A 25,761-nucleotide genomic window follows, 5' to 3' on the forward strand; every position below is an offset into this window, starting at 1 on the left:
TCCCCCCTAAAATGGGATAATGATAATAAGAATCATACTGGCCTCAAGGCTGGGTTGTAACAGTTAAATGACAAAGCACCTAAAGCAGTTCTCAGGATTCTATTGCCCCAGGCCAGTCCCAGCAACTGTCTGTTTTTATAAAGTTTTATTGGAAGGCAATTGTCTCCATTCATTTATGGGTCGTCTGTGGCTGCGTTCTCATGACTAGTTGGTGGTTGAGACAGACTATGTGGCTCTTGAAACCTAAAATATGTGCTCTCTGACCCTTTACAGAATAGGTTTGCTGACCCATGAGCTAAAGCACTCAGGAGGGTCCCTTACACCTGGGAGACACCTGATATTTATATTTATATAAACTGAAGAAGAGACATCAGGTCCTGTTTATCATTCTCTCCCTGGGTCCAGCAAAAGCTTTGCACATATTAGGTGCTTTGTAAATAATAATAATAATAATAATAATAATAATAATAACAGTAATAATAAAGTTAGCACAATTAGTGATAATATAATAATGACAAAGCATTCAGAGGAAACCGATTAATAATAAAACTTCAGGCACATTTCAAACATCAAACGACCCCAATTTGCTTTTTTGGTATTCTGCGATTTCAGTAAAAATGCAAGTAATTATAGAATATTGGAATGTCATTCAGCTGGCTTGCCCTTACATGGGGGGGAGGCATGTGTGTGGGAGGGGTTGCTTGATGTGGAAGGAGACCAGCTTTGTTGTCTTTTATTATTTTTGAAGCTGTACTGATCGTAAGACAAAATATAAGTTCATTCCATAAACTTTAAATGACGCGTTTTAATGACTTGGTCCCCTGGTACGGTTATCTTTTAGAGCAGACACAAAAGAGAAGAGGGTACTGGATACTGGCTGACACAGTGATAAGGTGGAGGCAGAGGGGGAAAGGGCAGGAAAGGAACGGGAGGAATGTCAGCCGCTCACCACCCCAGCCGAGCATCAGCTCGATGCGGAGTCGCGAGACCCACCCTGTCCCACCCCAGTACCCCGCATGGGCAGTCCTAAGCACACTCAATGGGCATTTTGTTTCCCAGCGAGGAATGTTAACTTCCAAGCGGAACTTAACCAGAGGCAACACTCAAGGATTCCCATGAGACTTAAGTGCTTTGTGGCTTCTCCACAAGGCACTTGGCGTGGCACTGTGATTGGCATGGCAGTCTGACTTCCCCTGGCCTCCTGTAGATCCCTCGCGGGCTGCCCCATCTTGCTGTCGGTTACTGCGTCTTTACATCCATTTTTACTATTGCTATAAGACAAAAAGAAACAAAGAAAACCCAAACTCTTCGCCTAAAATACTTCAAAAGCCAAATATAAGGAAGTTTGGGAACTAGCCAGTTGTTTTGCATTAACTATTTTTTTTCTTCAATTAGAGCAGAAAACGGTGTTAATAATGCTCAATTCAACCAACATGACCTCGTCTTATTTAATTTTTTTACTTGTTTATGCGAAGACAGTAATCGGTGAAGACAGAAACCAGCTCATTGCTGTGTGGCCAGCGTTAAAACAACACCCGACAGGTAGCATGCGTTCGGGACTATTTGCTGAAAGGAAGTGTAAGATGCTTCTGTTCCAATATAATATAATATATTGGATGGTGGTACAATGATGAGTGAGATGAACATTTTCTCTGCTTTTCTGGAGCTTATATTTCACTAGAGGGAAACTGACAATGATCAAGAGGACAAAGGAGTTCATTATTACTAATTGTGACAAATGCCATGAGGGACACAGGGTGCCATTAAGAGCACAGCGTCTAATGTCAGACTCACTGCGTCTGAATTTTGGTGTTTGCCCCAGGGCAGGTACTAGGGTGAGGCCAGTGAGGCACTGGCCTCAGGCACAAAATCTCAGCAGCCCCGAAACTCAGTGATTGAGATGAAAATCATTTTAAGACGATGTTTTAGAAAATCAAATTAATGCCAAAAAAAAAAATCTACAATAAACAAAATATCAGACTTTTATTTATTTATTTATTTTTTAAGCGAGGCAACCCTTGGTTGACCTCATAGATTGCAAGGACCTTGTCAATTTACAATCCCTTGTTGTTTATTTTTCATGCCTACAGCACCTGGTCTTTCTAGGTGGTCTCCCATCCAAGTACTAACCAGGCCCAAAACTGCTTAGCTTTTGAGATCAGACGGGATCGGGCTTGTTCAGGGTGGCATGGCCGTAGACATACCAAACTTTTAAATAAATACAGGATTGAGATTAGGGTGACGCGAGTGAGGTGAGTCATTCGTTTCTCCATTTACAAAATGGGGCAATAGTATCAACTTTCAGGATTAAATGCTGGGGAACTTGCACAATTGCTCACACACAGGAAAAGCTCAATAAATGGTAGTTATTATTATCTTATTATTTCCATCGATGTTAAGAATCCTTTTGAAGTCCATCATGGAAGAAATACTTAAGCAATCACATCCAAATAATTCGGAAAACTAAAGGGGCTGGTTACTGAATTTTGTCAAACCCAGAACATCACCGTTTACAAGATGCTCCATTGTTTTATGGACTATTAAGAAAGAGAGAAATGCTTTCAAGTATAATTGCAAGATGCCATCGATTGCAAAATGCATCCTAATTTCAGTTGTGTTAAAAAATGTAAAAACTAAAGCGTACCTTAGAATCAATATAGTACTAGGTTACCCCAATTCCATGACATTGAAACACAAATGTATATATTAAAAATGACCTATTTCCAAACAACTGAGTATTTAAATACAAAACCATTTTTGGAAATTTTGACTAGTTTATAAAATCAAAATTCTAGAACCCCTGGGCATCTAGACCAGTCTTGTATAACGATGATTGTTAAATTAAAAAAAAAAAAAAAGAATGAATGAATAAGAAATAAAATATTAGTTAAAGCTATAATAAAAGTCTCTGCTCATAAACAGCAATAGGAATTATGTAAAACAACCACACATGCCCTGGAGGAACGCAGATGGAAAACTATAATGATACACAAATAAGAGAGACTTGGGTAGACATTTTTTTCATTAAAATAGTACTGTTGATACCATACTGCTGGGGTTAACCTAGGAAGTTTTTAGAGCTCTATATTATTTTAACAAATTAACATTCTGTTAAAATCTACTTACATATTGAGCACCTGACCTGTAAATTTGTAGTCATCATTTTTAGGAGATAAATTTTAATAAACATTGCGTAAATGAATAAATGAGTTCTGTACATATGGGAGCTTAAACACAAATCTCTGACTGAACATGATATAATCTGCTAATTTAATCACTGATTGAATCAGTCCAATTCCGACTTCAGGAAAATATTTGGATTACCCCCACAGAGAGAGTATTTATAGACAGCAAACATCCTTTCAAAGGGATTGGGCTTGTTGTGGGCAATTGAAGTCTCTGACATTTACCTTGAAAAACTGTCCATTTTCTAAACCATTATTATTTTCAGACATTTTACAAGAAAGGGAGTCAATACACATTCCTGTAACTAATAAATTATTTTCCTGATTTTTTAGAGTTAATTTTTTACAGTCACTTTGCTTAGTTACATGAGCTAGTTGTTTTCCAAGATTTGTAGTGTATATGTGTATATATATATACATATACATATATATATATTTTAGAAGACTTTCATCTAAATTGCCTTCTGATAATATCACCATTTCACATTGTTTCTTTGTTCAGTTAAGTACATACCTTAGCATTTTATAGAATTTGGTAAATATTATTACTGTACCTTTCAGGTTATGTCCTTTTAAAGAAAAGCAGGGAAAAAAATTATACCTCCCATGTCGAATTAGGAGTACGCAGGCTTCTCTCCCCCCCTCTCTTTTTTTAAAAATGTATTTTGACAGTTGAAAACAGGTGCTAATTCAGTTCATTCACGATATGAGAAAGATCAATGTACATTTGAAACTCCTCTTTCTTCAGGGCAGAAAATTGTAAGGTTGAGCAAAACAGAAAACAGAGCCCTTTTCTAAATATAGCGATGTCATATGATCCCATCGTCTTTGTACTCACAGCTCTAAGGTATTAGACACATTGCTTCATGGATGTAGCATATAATTACTCTAGGAAAAAGGGAGCATGACCAACCAGCACAGATATAAATGTTGGGCTTCTGTCTGTTCTTTTTGATCTAAGGAAATAAACTTTCAAATGTTGTTGGGCCGTCCCCACGTGACAGTTTGTCATTTGGGTAAACTTTCCCACTGCACACAGAAAACAGTTCTTCTATCTCTTGGGTTTTATTTTTATACCCCTTTCACAGCAGCTGATATTTAAACACTTCACACGGTAGATTTCTTTTCTTTTTTTTTTTTTTTTTTTTCCTGGCTTTTCCTTTAACCGTGAGGCCTCACACTGAGGCTAATTCAATTTTGTCAGTTATCATGACCATTCATGCCAACATCATACATTCTCAATTTAGATCTCCTGTAATTCATCTCTGACTGTGGTGTTTCGTTTGTTTTATTTTTCAAGAACTCTTTATAGGGTAATTTGGACATATATCCTTAAAACATTTAGGGTTTTACTTCTTATTTTTATTTTTAAAGAGCATTTCAGGTTTACTGCTTTTCTGGAACTTTCAATTAAAGATTAAGTTGGGAATGAGAAGTTTAAGAGCTATCACTGCATTTAGGTATGTGTATCTGCAAACTAAAAATTTTTAAATGCCCTTTTTATTTTGCAGGAGGTAAATTTTTTTAGCCCTTAAGCAAAAGTTTGCAAAAGCGAGCCAAGGTTAGGAGCTAAAGACTTGCTTTAGCGTGGGGGTGGGGGGTGGGGAATAGGGGAACAATAGACATTAAAATTGAGAGAAAGCCTACCCAGCTTTGGGAAAAAGCAGTGGTTCTCACAGTGCTATCAGCATTTATCAGCTATCAAAGGGGAAATTTTTACGTATTTGCCTCTGGGCCCAAGGGAGGGAAGGGTTAGGAGGAAGTAACTAGGATTGTCCCACACTTGAAGGAAGTAGAAGCCTCAGCTGGTTTCTAAAAACTCAATTAAAAAAAATATAGCTCAGGCATATAGCAAGTTGTGGACCAGAACAGAGAATTCAGTTTTAGGATTCCGGTGTTTTTACCTGGAAACTTATCACACTGGTCCTTTTAAACATGTTCAATAATAATACCCATTGATTAGTTTCTGATGTTCCTTATGAAATCCTAAATGTTTTTCCTAAACCTTTTCCTACATAGTGATTTTTTAAAAACAACTGGCATGCATTTCGATATTATGGTATAGTTAAAATTATTTTTTACACAATGCAATATATATATATATCTTTACACAATGCAACGTGTGTGTGTATATATATATATATATACGTACCTTACTGCTAAATTGTACACCTGAAACTTACTGGATTTCGTTAACCAATGTCGCCATAATAAAAAAAATAAATAATCCCCTATTGTCGGACACTTGAAAAAATAATAAAACAAAATAATTTTTTTTAAATGATGTATTCTTGACAAAACAAAAGACTCCACGTGTCTTTCAATATTCCTCTTTTCAAAACAACCCTTGAGAAGTTAGATTAAACGTGGAGTTGGTCTCTATGACCTTTACTTGTTTTTAAAAAATTAAAAATTAAACAAACTGCTTTGGTGGAATGTCCCTTGCAAAACGATAAATCATAGCTTTATCAACTTCCCCAGAGGCCTCCAGAACAAAAGAAAAACGTTCAGCTACGTTCAATGGCTCTACGAATTCATTCTAAAAGGTAATAGTATTCCCAGCTCTGTATTTTGTTCACCGTGAGGGATTTAAACAATTAGCTGGGTAAACAGGCTTTCCTTTCTGATGCTGAGTGAGGACTCAGGCTCAGAAGGAAACCAGAGAAAACATAGTTCAACTCGACTGCCCCAGCCTCAGGTTTAACTTTGTTAATGGCAGAACTGAAGGCTGCTACGTGTTGAGTGATCAAGAGTTGAGAGTTTCAAAGTTAAGGAAGCAGTAAACTCATTTCCAAGAGTCGTCTACCAAATTACCCCTGCTTCTAAAAATGGAAGCTTCCTTTGTGTCTCAGAGCCTGTGCATACAGCGTTTTCCTATGACAAGACGCTCCCTCTTTCTCTTCCTTGCCCGCTTTTAATAATCCAAAGTACTTGAGAATTCATTAATACTCAAATGGGTTTTGTAGTTTACTTTGTGCAATGGTGAGCGTAGCAAGAAGGAAGAGTTCCTCTAATAACATTATCTATGGACATTTTCTGCCTCTATTTAAAAGCATCCTGAATCTTATTCCTGGCTTCTTTTCTGATTGATTACTTACTTGGCTCACAAGGTTATTCAGGAACCACACTCCACCGGCAGTGAGCTTTCTTTGGGAGTCAAATTCATTAAAATTCACTGTGTTTTATTACTTGAGTTGGCCCATGATGCAGAATTTTCCTTTTCTAAGAAAAATCTAGAGAAAGTTCAATCTTTGCAATAAAAGAATGAGATGGATTTTAAAAAAACAAAACAAAACCCACTATTTTCCCATAATTTCCTAATCATTTTCATTTCATCTCAAAAATAGAGAATTTAAGATCTCCAGAAATATCCGGCTTCCCTTTTTTTTTTTTCTTATATAGTCAGTAGGTCAAAAAACCCACATGTAGTAACAGGAAATGAACACGTTAAATATATGTTTTTAAAATTCTGTCATGTACAAATCACTTAAACTTGACTCCTCAAAACTTTGGTCCTGTAGAATTTTCACCGAAGTATATAATATTTTCACATCTATATGTATATTTACATGTTTTTATGCACGTAAATACTTAGGCTCAGTGAACTTATCGAGAAAGTAGACCTGGAATCAAGATCCTAAAACTACAGCAGCTGAGAATTGAAAATCATATAATTTTATGGCAGCTCTTTTATTAAATAAAAGTAAATTTAGGCTGAGAAAAGCTTCAATTAGCTTGTTTTCGGGTCTTTGCTTGATGGTGCTGGATTCTGTTTCCTCATCTGTAAAATGGGTCCATTGGGAGACATGATTTTAAGTTATTTGAATGTCTATGATTCGGGAAGCATTGGATTTGGATCATGCAGAGGAGGACATCCAAGACTCCAGGTGACTGGTCAGCCCCACCTGTCCATCAACCGGTTGGTTTACTTTGGCTCTGGACAGGCATTAGCCATCCTTAAGGAAAGCTTGGGCTCTGGCTGCTGGGGTTTCCTGTCCATTTGGGTCTGTATGTTTTCACCAGCCTTTGACTCAGAAGAATCCAATTAGAGTCAACTGACTCCTTTAGTGCAAGTAGCAGCAGATACTAGAATATCCAGAATTGTCAGAATCTCGTTTCCTGCTTCACCCAGCCTTCCTGTCTCCATTTCACATAGTTTTCAGCTTTGCCAGAATTTCCTCAACTGCTCATAATTTCAGGCTGAGCATTAATGATTTATCCAGCCAAAGTTATTAAAATTGACTGTGGTCTCCGAAGAAAGGATAGTTTGTCAAACCTACATCTCCAGACTAATTGGATATATTTTGCATGAATTGTGATTAATGCTAGGTAATTTCAGAGGATGGCTTTTACTAATTAATAAATCCATCATGTTGATTCATCTTCGCGGACTTAACTTCTTAAGATCATTCCTTACTTGTTCAAAAGCAGGATCGCATAGATACCTAGTTTAGTGGTTTAATGTAACTCTTCTTAAGAAAGCAAGCAGATTGAGCAATACTTTAATTCAGAAACAAGTTGCTCAATGAGTGTCCTCTGAAAATAACAAGGCTGAGACAGAGAAACGGTAAAACACAGGCAGTATACTAATGTATTTCTGCTCCTGATTTCACATTTACAACAAAGTTCTCATTATTATCAAGGATTAGGAAAGGTCAGCTAGAAGCATCTCCCTACCCATTGAAGGTTTTCTGAAGTAGCTGAAAGCACCAAATTCGCTTCAGACAACCAAATAGAGAAAAACTTATCTGAGATGTTATAATATGTCTGGCTCTGAAACTCTACATAAAGCTTATGAAATAAATGCAGGTAAAATTTTTTCTTCTGAACACAGAAGTGTTTAGTTATTTAAAAAGGCACTGGAGATATGGTTTCAAGAAGGGAAAATGGTTTGTGTTTTTCTTATTGCATCGAAAGGGACACACACACACACACACACTCACACATACACACACATACCCTTTAACAGAAAGCAGTTAGAGGCCATTCAAAGGATCTCCCTGCAGTTAATGGCGGTGGGACCTGAGCCAGGTGATACACTCACCTGGAACTTTCTAGAACAAAAAAAGAAAAAAAAAAGTTAATCCAATTCTTGTGTAAATTAAACCTAAAATGACTTTCTCAAAGTATATTTTCTGTTTTCTGTTACTAGGGTATTTTTTTAAATGTCTCCATGAAGAAACGAGTATTTATTTAGCGAATGTCTTCATTCAAAAGAAGGCGGAGCCCCACGCGCAGTGCTAGAGGGGTTTACAACCGTATAGAACACTTGGAGAGCCACAGTTTTGTCCTTCTAGAATATTAACTGAAGTGGACTCAGTAACCGTGGGCCCAGGACTCTCCACATTTCTTCCTTGTCAGATTTCTCTGGATGGGAGGGTGAAGAGGATTTGGGAGGAGAAAGTCTAGAAGCACATTTCTCCCCAAATACCCTTAATAGCTGTTGCACATATAATTCTTCTCCTTTGAAATGCAAATATGGCATTCACAGCCAATCAGGTCTACTGAGTGGATTTGCATTTAGTCATTCAGTCGTTTAGATTAGGGGGTGGGGTAGGGTAAGGGCTGAGGGGAAGGAAGGAGGAAGAAGAAAAGGAATTATTTTTTTTAATTAAAAAGAGGGAGAGACAGAGTAATAATAACAATCACGGTAATAATTAAGATAGCCAACTTGTATGGATGTTTCTGAAATGCTAGGTCTGGGCTAAGGGCTTTGTTCTTATTCCCTGAACCTCTGGTTAGGTAAACCTCACCCTAGCTGACAGACACACCTGTTTCCTAAAATCCTTTCGTCATCTTTCCCGAGGGCATCTTCGTTTTTCCTGCCTTAAACTCCCACTCTTGCTAAGGGCCATCTACGTAAGAAAGGTACACCGTTCAGGGTGAAATTATGACGTTTTTCAGTTAAAATGAGATAAGGGAAGGGTTCTCCTATGGTATAATGTATCGATTTTGATACCGCACATGGTCATACCCTTCCTCCCTTGGAGCTGGAGGACCTTGGGCGACTCCTCCAAACCTTGGTTTTGCCATCTGTAAAATGGGTATAATAATGGCGTTGACCACTAAGCATCATTATGAGGGCCAAACATGCTGATGTGTGTGTCTGGCCCAGAGGAAGCCCCAAATAAAGGCTGGCTACTGTTTTTGTGGTTGGTTTTTGGAGTTGTCTGTTAATGAACTAAGGGTGAAGATGCCATGACTTTATTCAGCCTGAAATTGGACTAATAAGCGTCTAAAGAAAATATTAAAAATCAGTGATTCTTGAAAAAATGTATCTCACTGATATGACTTACCCGCTATGGAAACTTCTAAAAGCTAAATTAATTTTAAATGAGCCCATTTTCAGATATGAAATTCCAGACCCTTGAGCCCATTTTGTCTCTTAAGAATATAGTAATTCCATAAGGAAAGGAACCGAGTCCCCCCACAATTTTCTACAGTGGGCATTTGTCCTGTATTAAGCGATCAGGTAAGGAAAAGTAATACTGTCAGGTGTAAATAGAACACCTGTGTGGGCTAATTTCAGTAATTTTTTTTTTCACTAGACAAAAGTAGATTTTCAGGTCAAATGGTATAATGGTGCCTAAAGATTTTAAAAGTCTCATCTCTAGGTGTAATGGTTTTATTCTCGATGTTGTTTTTCTTACTCATTTTTACCAATGATCTGTCTTCATTTCACTGGACTTTGCATATTGGTTGTTTTTTTTAATTTACGTCACCATTTTCTGCTTTTAAGTTTACTAATCCCTTTCTTCTAGTTATATTTATAGATCATATCCACAGCTCTGTAGTCTGGAAGGTACATGCCAACTTGAGACGAGCACCTGGGGTGCTGGAAAGGACACCAGGCAGCTAGGATGGGAAAATGCACTTCACAGATTGATGTCACCCCCTAACAGACATGGTTTTTTTGGTCTCGTTTTGCTCTGAGATTTTAACTTTTTTTTACAAGTAGAATGTATTCAGGTATTACTTGAACGACTAAAAGTACAAAGAAAACACCCCAAGATTCCTTAATCTGCTGCCCGCTGGGCTCACCTGCCAGGCCCAAAGAACAGGAAGTGGAGATGAGTGGGTGGCACAGTGTGTAAGGGGGCGGACGGGGCAGGAAGAAACGGGGGCGACTCGGGCTGCTTCCTTAGGTCGCCTTGTTCTCAGCCGTTTCTGTCTCCCCCACCGCAGTTTCCCCAAAGTAATAAGACCCAACCCACGGACCAGTGTGAAAGTTGGTGCACACTGGTTTGTGGGAGAGTTGTAAGTTGAAGAGAGAGAGAGAGAGAGAGAGAGAGAAAAGGAAGGAAGAAGGAGGAAGGAGAGGAAGGGTGGAAGGGAGGAAGGAGGGGGGGAGGAGAGAGAGAGAGAGAGAGAGAGATCACGTGATTTTCGGGAACGCCGGCTGCTTCTTTATCTTGCTTCTCAAGTAAACTTACTATCTCCAAAACGTGTCACCTTAATCGGAAAGAGTAAAGTCACGTTCCCCTGGAAAGGGTCTCTTCTTAAGTTCACATGAACTTATTCTTTGATCCTCCCTCATTGCTCTTAAGATTTACTTCTCTTGCAAATCAAATAGTTTGCTTCTCATTCTGAGAAAAGCTTTCTAGATGTGATTTCCCTTTCGAAAGCCAGACTTTGAAGTCCTTCTCCAGCACATCCTTTCTTGAAGGGATGTGGGCAAAGGAGACAGGCCTGGGGCTGAGAACAGTTTAAAAAGTCCATTTTCCAAATATCCTATCTTCTTATGCAGAGTCTCCAACTGAAATCTCACAGCTGCTCCAAAGGCGTTTCCAACTGCATCTCGGTGGCTGGAACACCTCTGCTTCCAGGAGAAGCACCCCAACTTCTCTCTTTGGACTCCGGGGGGCTTGGTGAGGTCAGGGTGGGAAGAACAGAAAAAGGAAACTGTGTTTTTGTTTCTGAGTAACGCCGCTTCCATGTGTGGGGGGGGGCATACTGGCTTTGAATTAGCAAGGATTCTAAAACTTATTTCATCCTGACTTCTAGGACTTCAGCAAGGCAGGAATATGTAAAATTCAGGATTGTCCATCTCCTGGGGTGTTTTGATTTCAAGCTTTCGGTTAGGGGGTAGTCCTTAATCCTCATTTAAAGCACCTCTGAGGGCTGTGCCAGGTTGCAGCACCTGCCCCACAGCGGCCCAATGTGCTGACCACAATCCCAGCCTCTCAGTGAGGAATGAGATGTTTGTACACGAACTGACCTTTAATTGTGTCTTAGAAACTCCTGTCAGATCAACATGTGGTTTCACTTATTCAGCAGAGGTTATTACATTTCAAGCTGTTTTGTGTTAGTTTTCAGCATTTAAATGAAGCATTTTCTCTTTCATATATTTGATGTGGCTCAAAGAAGCTTGCTTTTTTTTTTTTTCCTTCACAGATTTTATTGTCTGATTAGATCTTTTTTTGTCAAGTCAGATCAAAGATGGATTTTTCTCTCTTTAGGGGAGAGCTCTTCTTAAAACAAATCAATAGACTGGATTCCACAGGAAAGAGGCATTTTATTTGGAAGCTTTTGAAAAGAGGATAAGATTTCAGTGGGAGTGAAGACATGTTTTTATTTTCGCGTTGCATTTATCTGTCAAAGAGTTTGATGAAAGTAATAATTTGGCATTCGAGATTTTGGATTTACTGTGGAAAGACTTCTTGCAGTCTTAGCTAGATAGACATATTCTGGAAACATCCACGACACATTTACGACCTGGGGATACCCAAGAGTCAGTAGTTCTTCTGGATCTGTCCCCACTCCCGTCTCTAATATAGAGATGCTGGCCTCTGCTCATGCTGTCCTACCCACCTGAAATGTCCTTTCCATGCCTCCTTGTGGGACAAACCCCTCCCTATACTTCAAAAGGAAACCTAGAAGCTTCCAGAAAGCATTCGTGTTCTCACAGCAAACCCGTAGTTACCTCTGTCCAGGGCTCCCACGTGACACTGAAATCCTGTTTTAATGTGGTGGCCCTGCTGCTCTTGCTCTTAGGGGCAGGGAACGTGATCTTCGCCATTGTCCTTCTTCCCGAGCTCGTTGGAGTTCAACATCTATAGGTCGATATGAACTGAACAAAGACAGAAATGTTCTCCGTATTGGCTTTGCTGTGAAAATGATGTTGAGGGTCATGCTGGGAGTATGTGGCAGTCACACAGTAAACGATGGGATATGTGGATCCTCCTATACTGCGCTTATTATGATCTCAAGAGAGATGTATTTTTCTTATTTACTGTGTTAATGAATCTGCCTGTCTCTTTAGCTTAAAATGTCCTCTCCGTGAGAGTGGAATTTTTATCTGGTTTTCTTCACTGCTGTACCCCTGGCATTCACAAAAACTCCGAAGACATGGCAGTAGCTTAAGAATTATTTGTTGAATGGACAAAGCAATCTAGGCGTATTTACCCCCCTTCCAGTGCTGATGATGAGGGAAAATCGAGGCAGCCAGCCGAGTAATTCAAACCAAGGATGACTGTCTTTTGCGTTATCAGCATTTGTGGGGCCTCAGGCTTCAGTTACGTGGGTGGAGGTTACGATTCTTCAGCTGCACTGAATGTGAGGCTTAGTGTTGGATCCGAATCATTCATCATGTGGTCGAAGCTTCTCCGATGCTCAAAACAATATATTCTTTATTCGTTCAAATCATCAGGCGGTTCTCATGAAACAAATGATGAGAAAAATGCATTCTTTGGTGTCACGAAGAATCGCCCAAACGAAGTTTTAAAATACATCTTTTGCTCTCATTTCCTTCAGCACTCTTCAAACGATAGGTGCTTAAGAGAACTTTCTTGACTTGACCCTAGCCAAGGAAATTTAAAAAGTCAAAACGTTTGGTGTGTAGAGCACACGCTAACCTCATGCCAGGGACCAGCAAGATTCTGTTCCCTGCTGTATTCCACAGTCCTTGGCAGAGCGCCTGGACTCAGTAGGCGAGCAAGAACTGTGTTGGATGGATGGATGGATGGATGGATGGATGGATGGATGGATAGATGAATGAATAGTGTCTATCTCAGCTACTGTCGTGTCGATTGAACTCTAGGCACCATCTGAGACCATGAAATGCTGTGGGAGAAGTTTCCCCTGCATTTACCATGTCGCGGTTGGATGGGTAACCATGTAATTTGAACATTTAGGTGGCCACTTGTATGCCCAATTAAAAGTTTCCAACCACAGTTTTGCTTGTGTGAGTATCGCCCCCTGCAATTAACCACGTGTGTAAAATGCACTAGGTGTTTTTGTGATAGAAGAAACAAGGCAATCTATGTATATATATACCTGTGGAAGAGAGGTGAGCATCGAGAGCATCGAAGGAATTCTGGGAGTGAAAAAACAACAGAAAAAATGAAAACTATTAGACAATGGTTCCCCTTTACCTTCCTTCTTTTCGAGGCACAAGGCCTCTGAGAAAGCAGGTGATCTAGACCCTGGAGCGGAAAAAAAAACCAAATTAAAGGCCAATGCAAGGTCTGACCAATAAATACATTCCTCAAGTGTGCTGTGGGTTAGCTTTTCTGTGCAAAAAAAAAAAAACAAAAAAAAACACCAAATGGAGTGGTTTAAAGCAACCAACTGTTAAAAAAATTATTTTAAGGCTTTATTTATTTTTTTCGTAGAGCAGTTTTAGGTTCACAGCAAAATTGAGAGCAAGCTACGGAGGATGTCCATATACGCCCTCCTCTTCCACACGTGCACGGCTCGCCCCCAACAGTTTTTTTCTAGGTCACAGTCTCCTAGCTTAAGCCAGATAGGCTGGTCGCTGTTGGGTTTTCTCACAGGTTCGTGGTCAGCTGCTGGATGGGGGCGAATGGCCCCCACCCACGTCCGCTGGCGGTCAGCTGGACAGTCCAGGAGTCCTCAGCTGGGACAGCTTGTCTCGGTTCTGTGTGGTCACTCATCCTCCAATAGAGCAGCTCAAACTTCTTCACCTGACGGTCTCAAGGCCCCAAAGGACAATAAGTGAAATCCGCAAAGTGCTTTGAGGCCCGGGCCCGGGCCGATAATGCTAATAAAGCGCTACTAGGGCAGAAAATGGAGTCAGGCAAAATCAGTGCGTCAGCTCTGTCAGACATAAACCACTGGATGTAAACACAGGAGGGAGAGGGTCACTGCTCAGGTTGCCGGATTTAGCAAACCAGCGTTAGCATGCAATAGTTGCACTAGCTGTACGGACTCGTACTAAAAATTTACTTGTCGTTTATCTGCAAGTCAAGTTTCACTGGGTGTCCTGTATCTTTCTTCTGGCAACCGTACTGTCGCCCTCCCCCGCCATGTTGTCCATCACTCCCTTTTTATCAGGATACCTAGAATTTGCCATGTGACGAGTGACCAAATGACCTACAGACAGAGTGGGGCCGTCGGGGTCGACTGCACACGAAATGATAGTAAAGCTTAAGGCCTCCCTTATAATTTTTATATAAGAAGTAGATCGATATGGAAGTTTTAATAATTTTTTTTGCCACCCAGTGGATTGCCCAGGGCCAAGCGCCCCGTCCACTTCGGAAGACACTACACTCTGAGCTCCTGGAGGCAGAGATCCCTTCTTACTGGCTTCTGTATCTCCAGGGCTAATTACGAGTTCCTTACAGATTATGAGCAAATGTTTAAAATCGTCTCTCAGTCTCCTTGTCCATGAAATGAAACTAATAATAGTGCCCACTTCATAAAGCCACCTGAGGATCCTATGTATAGTATGGGTAAAATGCTTAGCGCAATGTCAGACACATAGTAGGCCCTCATTACATGTCAGCTTTATTGTTATTATTACTATTATTGTTCTCGATCTTATTGGCAATTATGGTTGGTGAAATTCAACTACAGGAAAAGCTAACCCATTTTTTAAAAAAGGAATTTAAAAATTATTTTGAAACTCCAGATCTCTTGATAAAAAAGATATCTAATACAACCAAAAGTACATAGATTTTGTATTCTCAAGACAGTACTTCACGTACATTTCAAATTCAACAATAAAGTGAAGGCCTTAAAGCATTTTAATGTATACATGCTTCTGCACATGCCTTCAGATGTATATTAGACCCTTTAAGTTTGTAAGGAAGAGCTACATCTCTGCTAACTCGAGGTATCAGGGGACTGGCATATGGTAATGACAATAACATCGTACTGAGACCTGGGTCAAGATCGCGGACCGTGTGACCTCAGCCCTTCTAAGCCTTGGTTTCCACATCTTATCTCCAACACTTAAGACAGCTCACATGAACACTGGATGAGCAAGCACATTATTTTAGGCTCCAACGTGCTACTCACATACTATCAGTTATTAAGCCTAAGAAGCACTTGCTTCATTTGTGGCTGAATAGTATAAATCCATGTTTATACTCCAAAATGATAGATTAAAATGATTTTCAAGTTTATGATTGAAAATCAAATACCTTACTTAATCTTAAATTCCATCCTTTAAAAATTCACAACATTTTGGTAATAGTCAGTGTTTGAGTGAGGGGCTTGGAAACTTGCCGTTGTGGGCCGAATGTAGCTAGCAATCACGTGGTGGATGCAAAAGCTAACTTCTGACAGGCTCTCCAGATATAGCTGTCGATAAAAGAAGAAAACGAATGAATGAGTCAATGAATGAATTCAAGACTGCTTTGGGATGTCCGGAGGAAGTGGATGTATTTTATGTCGGACAAGATCCGGTCCGTGTTTATGGGTCTTATTTCATTGCCGTGGGTTGTCATAGACCTGTGTTCGGCTCAGAGCTGGTTCTTTAGCGTCCTTTGTCTTGGGACTGAAGTCCAACCTAGCCCAGAGAACCACTCCCTTAAATAAAACATTTAGCACCACAGAAGCATAATAATAGCTGCCAAATGAGCTTTTGCTTTCTGCTCGGCCCAGGGCTATAGTCATTAAAAGCTGTGCTGGTTAAGTTTGAACTCCTGGGTGGGATGATTTTGACCCACTGTGTAGGACTGTGTAACTTTATATAAGTGTCTTAACTTGCCCACGGATGTTGTCATCCGTGAACTGAGTGAGCCAATAGAATCTATCTTTCTGAGTTAATATAATTATAAGAATAGTTATATTTGGATAATTTTTATTGGTACTTATTACATGTCATTTTTTCACTCCTAATCACCACCCTTAGAATCCATTAAGGTAGGTAAATTAAGTCATAAAAACATATCCCATCCAATTCAATAAAGCTATTTCACTTTACATTATGAATTATATATATATATATATATATTTATATAATTCATAATGTTAATATAAATATAAATATATATATATAATTCATAACGTTATATATATATATATATATCTTTACAAACATTTTCATTTTTTTCTAAATTGTCCCCTATGCAAAAATCTTTGTACACCCCTGGTCTAGAGGACAATGGGATGAAGGAATAAAAAAATAGCTGTGAATCACTAGGAAATAGTATCAGAATACAAAAAAAAATTATGATTTTTTAAAGCAAGGATGACTCACACATTATTATCCTTTCGAAGAACTCGATTGTTGGGGAGAGACTCGTTCCATGGTCAATGAATTCAGGAAATATCTCCTTCCTTTGAAAATCCACAGCACGTGTTTACATATTAAAGGCACTAAGAAAATGGTCTGCTTATCTGTAGGCCAGCATCTCTTCTGCTGATGCGACCGCTGACATTTTTGTTGTCGTAGTGTATTCTATCACTAAGATGTGGAACATAGTCTGGAAACCTCTGGCGTATTGCTGTGTCGGTGGGAAACCCAAGCAAACACTGGCTGTGCCCAGCAGAAACAGACTGCCACTTCGTGGGAGCCATTGGTTAGCATCCAGGAGGCAAGGCGGGCGGATGACCAGCTCATTCATTTTTCAACTAATGCTTGTGGTTGTGCGCGGAATCAAAGGCTGAATCACAAATGGCAGGAGACCTGGTGGATAGTACCTAGAGCTAGGAAGGCAAAAAAGGTGCTGTTTGTTGCTTATCCAATGTGAAAGAAGCGGGGCTGGGTCTTCATCCTTTTAGTGGGTCCCCCATTCAGGGTGTGGCACCAGGATGAGGTGCAGAGGGCAAGCCCACCGGGTACCATGTGTGCCTGTTTATAGTGAGAGCTGTTCTAACCTCAGAAAATCACAACAGTGGCCATTATTCAATGTGGGGTCAGGACTATTATTTAATTGAGAAAGTTATTTTTTCAGCTTCTTTAGTTATGCGTTTTTGCTTTTTTTTTTTCCTATTCTGCACCCAAGTTGTTTCTCTGCTTCATATATTCCTAGTTCTTTGGAAAAAACATTTTTGTTGTTGTTGAAACCACCTGTGCTTGGCTTTATAGAAAAATACAAAAAGAGTAAAAATTATTAAGCCTCTACGACATAGAGAAGGGCTCTGTTTGTTTTATTTTAGTTTTCGCTTTTTTTTTAGTGTATGTGCTGCCAAGGCAAGCACAATTTTTATTTAAAATACAATATTGGCCTACAATATTGTATTAGTTTCGAGTGTACAACATACCGATTTGACATTTATATATCTTACAGTATGAATACCAATAGATAAAAAAGATAAAAAAAGATGTGGTGTACATATACAATGGAATATTACTCAGCCATGAAAAAGAATGAAATCCTGCCATTTGTGACAACATAGATGGACCCAGAGGGTATTATGCTAAGCGAAATAAGTCAGACGGAGAAGACAAATACCACGTGGTTTCACTTACATGTGGAATTTTTAAAAAAATCAAAATGAATGAGAAAAGGGCACTTTTAACACCTCAGTGGACATCATTCTCAACTCCTTGTACATACACAGTAATTTTACCTAAATTCTGTGCTGCACATTATGTAGACTATTATCTACAGTAGTAAACATAGGTCAACATTATCTTTGTTAATGACTGAAAATAATTCCATTATATGGTCGTGTAAAAGTTCATGCCACCTTTTGAAGCTTTTGAGGGATCTTCCGATTGTTTGCAATTTATAATTATTCCAGATTGGGCTTTGTGCGAACACCCTTGTGTGTCCAGCTTCACATTGAAGAGATGTTCTCAAGAAGATAGATCTCGGAAGGTGAGAGTCTGCATCAAAGCATACCTGCGTGTGTCTTACCGGGGCTTCGTGTTGTCCAAATGCCTTCTAGAGGATGACGCCAAATTACCTTCATTCCAAATATGCATACCTTCATTCCGATACCTGCATTTTTAAAACCATTTTTAAGACCACTCTCGATCTCTAGTGTATTCTCTAGGAAGAAAGATGAGTTCTGTTGCGAAGTGGATCCCTTATGAGGAAAGAAGAACAAAGCCGACAATACAGAAAATAGTTACTTTTCCATTATGTCCCAATAATGCCAAAAGATAACCGTGAATGTCCCTTTCAGGGGTTTATTCATGTTTTAAGCAGCATAGAGATAAAATTTGGGCTCGACACTATAACAGAAACACAAATGAGAAAAAGTTTTATCTTTTCCAGCACTTGGGAAATACATAATGGGTCTCTTTAAGTAGATATGAATCTATGAAATCAAAGATCTATTTACTTAATGTACAATAAACAACTTGTTAATTTAGGAGAGAATACTGTCTTCCTAACAATTACTGAATGCGTGTGTCCAAAATAATGCTGTTTCCTTCTAGACAAGAGCACTCCAGAAAATGCCTAGTTCCTGGCACACAGTAGGTACTCAATACAAAATACTTGCATGAATAAGTAACATATGACAAAGTTAAAAAATCAAGTGTTCGTCATATACGTGAGAGACTATCTAATCAGCTGAAGCTATTCAGGCACGACTAATAGGCCACCAGTGGGTGTAAGTATACACTCCGAACAACTGTTCCCTGGACGTTTGTTTTCCGAAGTGGTCACCACACACCGGTGGACAGGACAGAGTCACGTTAACCCACAGTCCCTGCCCACCCCCGCGCCCTTCCTTTTTTTATCACATGTTGAACCAGTCGCCAACATTTCTATATTTATGTGAAAACTTAGCTTTTACATCAAAATTCTGGATTTTTGGCTTTTCTTGACCACTCCAAGTCACACCAAGCTCTGGCCAACTCCCAGCCACAGGACAATAGAGGGCTGAAGGTGAGGGACAGATGTTCTCTTCCTCTTGGTTGCCACCTCCCCTACCTCCTGCTTGGCTCACCAGCCTACCTGCCTGGCCCCTGTAGGCATCTCGATTTTGCCACACCTTTTTTTTTTTTTAAGTTTGGAATGTATGTCTTGGAGATCTTCTCATCTTAGCTTGTTTCTCGCATTCAAAGAAACGTGCTTGCTCTCTTCTCCCGTTTTTTCAGACCTTTCTTGAGCGCCTGTATTTCGTTCCGTGTCTTCACCAGACTAGCAGAGACAGCATCCGAGAGACTGTCTCTCAGCAAACTCTACTGTGGGTCGATGGCACAGACAATGTTCTACTTTCTCCCATGCATGTGGGCTGGGGGAGGGGAGGTGGGGAGAAACAAAGCTGACGAGGGTTGTTGCCCAATCTTCCTCTTCTCAGCCATTCCTGGCTGTCAGACTAACCCCGGCAAGGCGTTTACTTGAAAAACATACATATATATGTGTACATTTATTAAAAAATATATATATATATCTATAAAAAAAAAATATATATATATTTTTGGAAGGGGGAGAAATCTTGATTCTACTTTGCTTTGAGAAAATAACTGTTGACTCTCTTTGTATATATAATTAGACTTCAAAATACAGAGAAACGTTGTGAGCAACCTGCTATCAGAAAGGCAGACATTTCAGACACTGCAGATTACATAAAGATAACACACTGCCATTCCCCCCTCCTCCCCGAGTAACAAGAATAAATGCCAAACTTCTCTTACCAATTCTTCACTAGTCTAATCGCCTTTATTTTCTCTTCCGACAGTAGGTGTTTGGTGTCCATGTACTTTTTTTTTTCCTGTCACAATGCTTCCTTTCCTCAAACTATTAATTCTATTTTTATGAATAATACAGTGTGCCCTGGTTATTATTTAGTTTGATTGTATGCTAGCCTCACGCTCTGCATTTTAATTTAAGTGTAACTGTTCAGGAAAAAAAATGCAAATCTCTTCCATTCAAATTCAAACGAAAATAAATGGATTTTTTATGGCCTAAAGGATCTATTCATTACCAAATCATTTATCTTTTTAGAAAGAACAGTTTATGTATCCAATACGCGCTCGTGCTGTCTTTATTTTCTTCATTTTTTTCCTCCTTTGATAAATATGCTCGTCTTTTCTCGTCTCCCTTGAATCTCTGCTGATAGGGGCAGCTTATAGCAGACTGAACAAGACCATAATTAATAGCATGAAACAGAAAGCCAAGGTTCCATAGAAAGCTCAAACATCTTGGACATTAAAAATAATAAACAAATCTAAAGTTTGCAAGGCGATGCTTTTTTGTTTTTCTGTTTTTTGTTTTTTTAAAGGACAAGTACATGCCTGGCCTTATCAAAACAAAATGATATGAAAAGGTGGGAGAAGAGAGAAGTGTGTGTCTTTTGAACAGACCGCCTTTCTTGGAGTCTCGTTGCTGGTGTCTTTAAGAGCTGTGAATAGTCATGTTCTCACCATGCCCTCTGATTTTGCTTCTAACATGCCTTGGCTATTAGAAGTTTGGCATTTCGAGTGCCAGGCTGTATTTTGATCGAACACAGCTTTATATTTATATCGCGATTGAAGGAACCCGTGAAGAGAGAATTGCTTCTGGGAGGGTGTGTGAATACACAAGCAGCGGTGATACACAAAGCGATTTCCTTTCTGCTAAATACCTTCCAGCGGGAAGCTCGAATGGCTAGTCCTGAATTAGGAAGACCCCTCAGTGAGAAATAAGGGTGTGAGTGCGAGTTTATGGCCCCTCCACCCTTAAGACATTTCCCTTTCTCTGGCACGTTACGCTTTAAAAATCATATGATCGCGTAAAAGTTACCCAAAATGTTGACTTTACCTTTTCATGTTTATATATTAAATCTGATTTCGGGACCAACTGAATGGATTTCTTTGTTCTCACTAGATTAAGTCCAGATAGATAATCTGGTTTAGTTTTGGTTACATTGTTTAGATAGTGCTAATTATAGTGCTTACAATACAATGGCAGAGGGGGTGATTTAAATAGTCATTTTGAAGAAGGGACAAAAAAAAAATCAGATACCAAGCTCAAAAACGTGCAGTCACTCTGACTGGCTCCCTGAAGGCCAATATAAAGACTGAATTTCAAAGAACTGTTTACTTTGAGATTCTTAAATACTGGCCATGCTTCCATACACACAGCTTGTGTACAGGATCCGTCAGTGGGCCTGGGGGCTGATCTGTCACGTCCCACCAATCTGCACGCTGCTTCTCAGAAAGGGAAGGAGCGGCTGAGACCTTCTCGACCACAAACGAGGGCCCTTTCTGGCTGAAGGCTTCCTTAACGAAATGAGGGGAGAGGGTTTTGAAGAGGGGGAAGGAGGATCTTTGAGGAAGGGGCTGATCGAGCTAGGACTGACTGGCAGGCCAGAGACAGAGCAATCCGGAGAACATCTGAGAGCCAACTCCTATCCAAAAATAAACCGGGGTTTCACCAGGTGCTTTCTTTAAGTGCTGTGTGCTTCTCATAAGGAGAAAATTATGGGATTAGGATGGGAAGGGAAAACAGGGCACATGGAAGCAAATGTTTACGTAGGCGACTTCTTTCCACATTCTAGGGATTGGCTGGCCCTTAACGTCAATTCCTGAGGTGGGAGCAAAGGGATATATGAGGATTTTGGCACCGTGAGCTAGAATAAATAGCACATTGGAATATATTTAGCACATGATAATGCAGAAAGCAGAAAAATAGGAGGATGACATTAAAAAGAAAGAAATAACGCCGTTCTGACTCGAAAGAGGTGGAATACTGAACACAAGCAGTGGCTTATGGATGGAATGTGTGTGGAATTTTTCTCTATAAATCACCGATCACTCAGGATCTAGGTGACTATACGCGGCGCATAGACAAACAGCAGCACCTCTGGAGGAAGGAAAGAAAAGACGTGAGAATCACAACGCCAAGGGCAGCTTTCTTGTTTAATGTGTCAAAACCAGTAATACAGATAATAAATTATGCTTTAGAAAAATGGGTGCAACAGGTGAAGCAGACCCTGGATCAGATTCTTAAAATCTTCCTGATGAGGACAATAATTGGACAACAGGCACAATTTAAATAAGGTTTGTAGACTGAATAATGGTACCGTATCCATGTTAATTTATGATTTTGATAATTATTCTCTGATTATGGAAGAGAATGTTACCTTTAAACAAAAAATACATATTATAAAGGGCAAAAAAAAAAAAAATTGGGAACGCTAGAAGAGAGTTAACTTTTGCTTGTCGCCATTATTTCCAGGAATTGTTCATGACAAAAAGCTACCATGATTTCATGCAAGATAATACTTCGGGACCGACAAGTGAACTGTTCAATTGTTGGGCTGACCCGCTCTACTATTAAGATCCTGGGCAAATTAATTAAGCACTTGCCATGCACCTCTATCCGCTCAGCTATAAAATAAATTTAATACTATTTCATCGCATTTAGCTGTCGCAAGGATTAAAAGAGATGATATACACAGAGCATTCAGCCGGCACCTGGCTCAAGGCAGGTATCAGAAATTATCTAGTATGTAGTCACGGTTATGCTTAAAATTATTTCTATAGTTTCCATTTTGATGAGTCGGCTTTCCTGTGTTTGGTAATAAGTTAAAATAGAATGGCTTGCTTGTAAATTTGTTTACAAGTGGATTCCCTGGAAAATGTTCATGTGCTTTAGAAAACATAGTGTTTGGAAGATGGGTTTATTCTTACCAAGAGAAACACCTTGATAGTTACACGGAGGTTATGTTCTTTCCTTGTGGAAAAACATTTTATGAAAAGCATACTAAACGTGGACTTGGAAGAACAGAGATGTATTGATAAAATGAGTAGTTGTTGATTTTTGTGCGTAAGAAGAAAAAGAAAATTTGTTTAAAAATAGACACTCGGTAACAGTAATAAAAGCACGTACAACACGTGCAGATTCCTAACTCCCTGCTATGATGCTTCTTGAGGGGTAAGTTCTACAAATTCTGTAAATTTTACCATTGCGACTCATTTTCTACAATCTATGTTTTTGGGGTGCCGAGAAGGAGAAAAGAGCATTGCGAGATAATGAAAATTTTATAATGAAAATTCCAAGGTTAATTTTAGCCATGACTTTTCGCCTTCTTTCTTTCAATCATAAGTGTTCAGCGTTGAAAACTGGAAAAGCTCTATAACTGACAACGTGAAGAAGAACAGGAAAAATTCTCCATAATCTTCTACCCAGAAGTGTCAATATTTTTTAGCCGTTGGTTGTAACCAACCTACTAATGAGTTTCCTGAACATCTACTTATCTACTTGCTGGTGCACTTCAGTGTCATTTGAGGACGGAAGTGGCTCCGTGTCCCTTTCTGGACTGTGTGTACGTCTCTGTGCAAGCAGCCAACTGTTCTCAAAACAACTGAAATATCAGGTGATAAGAGAGGGTGCCGCTCAGAGAGGGACAGGTAAGGCCTGGGTAGGACTGTTAAGAAGGCACAGGGCTGATTGTGAAAGGAGACTCGAAAGATCCTAAGTGCCAGGAGAACTGACCAATGATGTTATAGGCCAGTGTTGGAGCCAAGGCTGTGAACGTTAGTCACCATAAGCAAACAAGTTAGGGTTTGGAAACCTCAGCCTTCTGATCTGTAAGATGGAAAGATAATGGGGTGACACAAGGATTAAATGAGAAAAGAAGTGTATAGTACCATCAAGAAAAGGCCGCCGCTACTTATAGTATTGCTGTTATTTGACCGTTTTGAAGAATGGATTAATTAGGTAGAGCAGGAAGAATATTGACATTCCCATCTTAGAATTTAAGGCTGCAAACTGGTGAGTCAGGAGGCCAAATTGCTCTTGCAGACACGTTGCGTTTGGTTCACTGAGCATTTAAACATTTTTGCAATGAGGTAGATTATTCACGTACCCATTTAGAAATGCCCTAAAAAATAGGAAAATCAGGCAACTTTGAGCCCACATTCCCTCACATGGCAGCAAGAGTTAAGTAACGATGACTTTACTCAATGGGCATGAATTTGCGAGAATCCTTGTCCTTCTGGACCTTCCCTGATTCTTTCTGCATTTGAGTTTGAGACTCTTGGGTTAACTTCTTTTCGTAATAAGTGCATTTAAGGTGATTGTGTTAACACAGAGGATGTCAATGATGGAATTTCTGGCATCACTAGAAACACATTTTGGGGGTGGTCTGGGGATTCCTCTTCAGTGTCCTGAAGGACTCAGAGCAGTGGTCTTCAAACTCTAGTATGTGTCAGAATTCCCTGTGGAGGGCTTGTTAAAGTGCAGGGTGCTGGGGTAGAGGTGAAGTGGGGCTGTAGGGTGGAGGGGTGGGGGGTGGAGGGTGGGACAGTATTTGCATTTCTATTGAGTTTCCTGATGGTGCTGATACTGCTGGTCTGGGGTCCACACTTTGAGAGCCAGGGACCTGTATAGGAAGAAAAAGAAAAAATTTTTTATTTGGCTTTATTTGCAAAACTAATATTTGCTTAGTGTATATATATATTATATATATACACACACACATATATTTATATATATACATACATATGTATATATATACATACATATTTGTTTATTTGGCTTTATTTGTAAAAGTTATATTTGCTTACCTTAAAATAAAATGCAGACGATGCACAAAAGTATTTAAAAAAGTGAAAATCTATAGTTTTCCTACTAGGTAATTATAGTCAGTAGTTAATTTCTACCGTTTAAGAAGAATTAGGGGAAAAAAAGTTAATAAAAAAAAAATCGTTTGTTTCTTATAAACTGATGTGATTAAGACCATACCATATGATTTAAGAACTATGACGTTTTAGTTATCTTTTCTAGATTGGTTTGAAGTAATAACAAATGAGACAGAAGAAATACATGCAGAGCTGAGGAGAGGCAAAATGAGACTGACAGACTTACTCCTCACCTAATGCTCGATGATTAGCTCATTTAATACCCAAGCAGCTCGGAGTGGGAGGCACTAATTATTCTCCTTTTACAGATGATGAAATAGAGGCTTAGGAATGTAAGTGACTCACGTAAGGTCACATAGCTAGTGACAGTGGAGCTGAGATTTGAACATGAGCAGCCGTCATCATAACGCTATTTGCTCCCCTACCTACTCACTCACTCACTCACTCCCTCCTTCTAGCTACCTTTGCATTTACTGATGGTCCATTAGATGCCAGACACCAGTGCTAAGCACTGGGGAATGGAAAGATCTCAGGTATGTAAAACCTGGCAGAGTGGTTCCAACCCCCTGGTTTTGCAGTCATGCATCCTCTATGGACCCTTTTACCAGGAGAAGGCACACGAACATATTAGATGCACAATTTCAGGGGTTTCATAGGCCTTCCCTGAGTTTATTCATGAATCTTCTAGCCTCGAAAGCTAAGGACACTTGATCTTGTAACGTAAGTCTCCAAATTACATTCCCCTTGGGCTCATGACTTGAGCCTGACTCTTACGTTATTTGTTTAGTGTCTTATACTATTTGAGTGAACTTCTTGACCTCAGTATTCTAATTTCTAATATATGGAATCATTAGACAC

At 39.5% G+C, this 25,761-nt stretch overlaps 1 pseudogene; it reads right to left on the reverse strand.

The window, feature by feature from the left end:
* Window positions 1-2,081: 2,081 nt before the first annotated feature.
* Window positions 2,082-2,200, reverse strand: LOC120604070 (uncharacterized; annotated as a pseudogene).
* Between the last annotated feature and the right edge of the window lie 23,561 nt (window positions 2,201-25,761).

This window comes from Pteropus medius, unplaced genomic scaffold, assembly GCF_902729225.1.
Source record: "Pteropus medius unplaced genomic scaffold, Ma_sr-lr_union100, whole genome shotgun sequence".
Classification (NCBI taxonomy): domain Eukaryota; kingdom Metazoa; phylum Chordata; class Mammalia; order Chiroptera; family Pteropodidae; genus Pteropus; species Pteropus medius.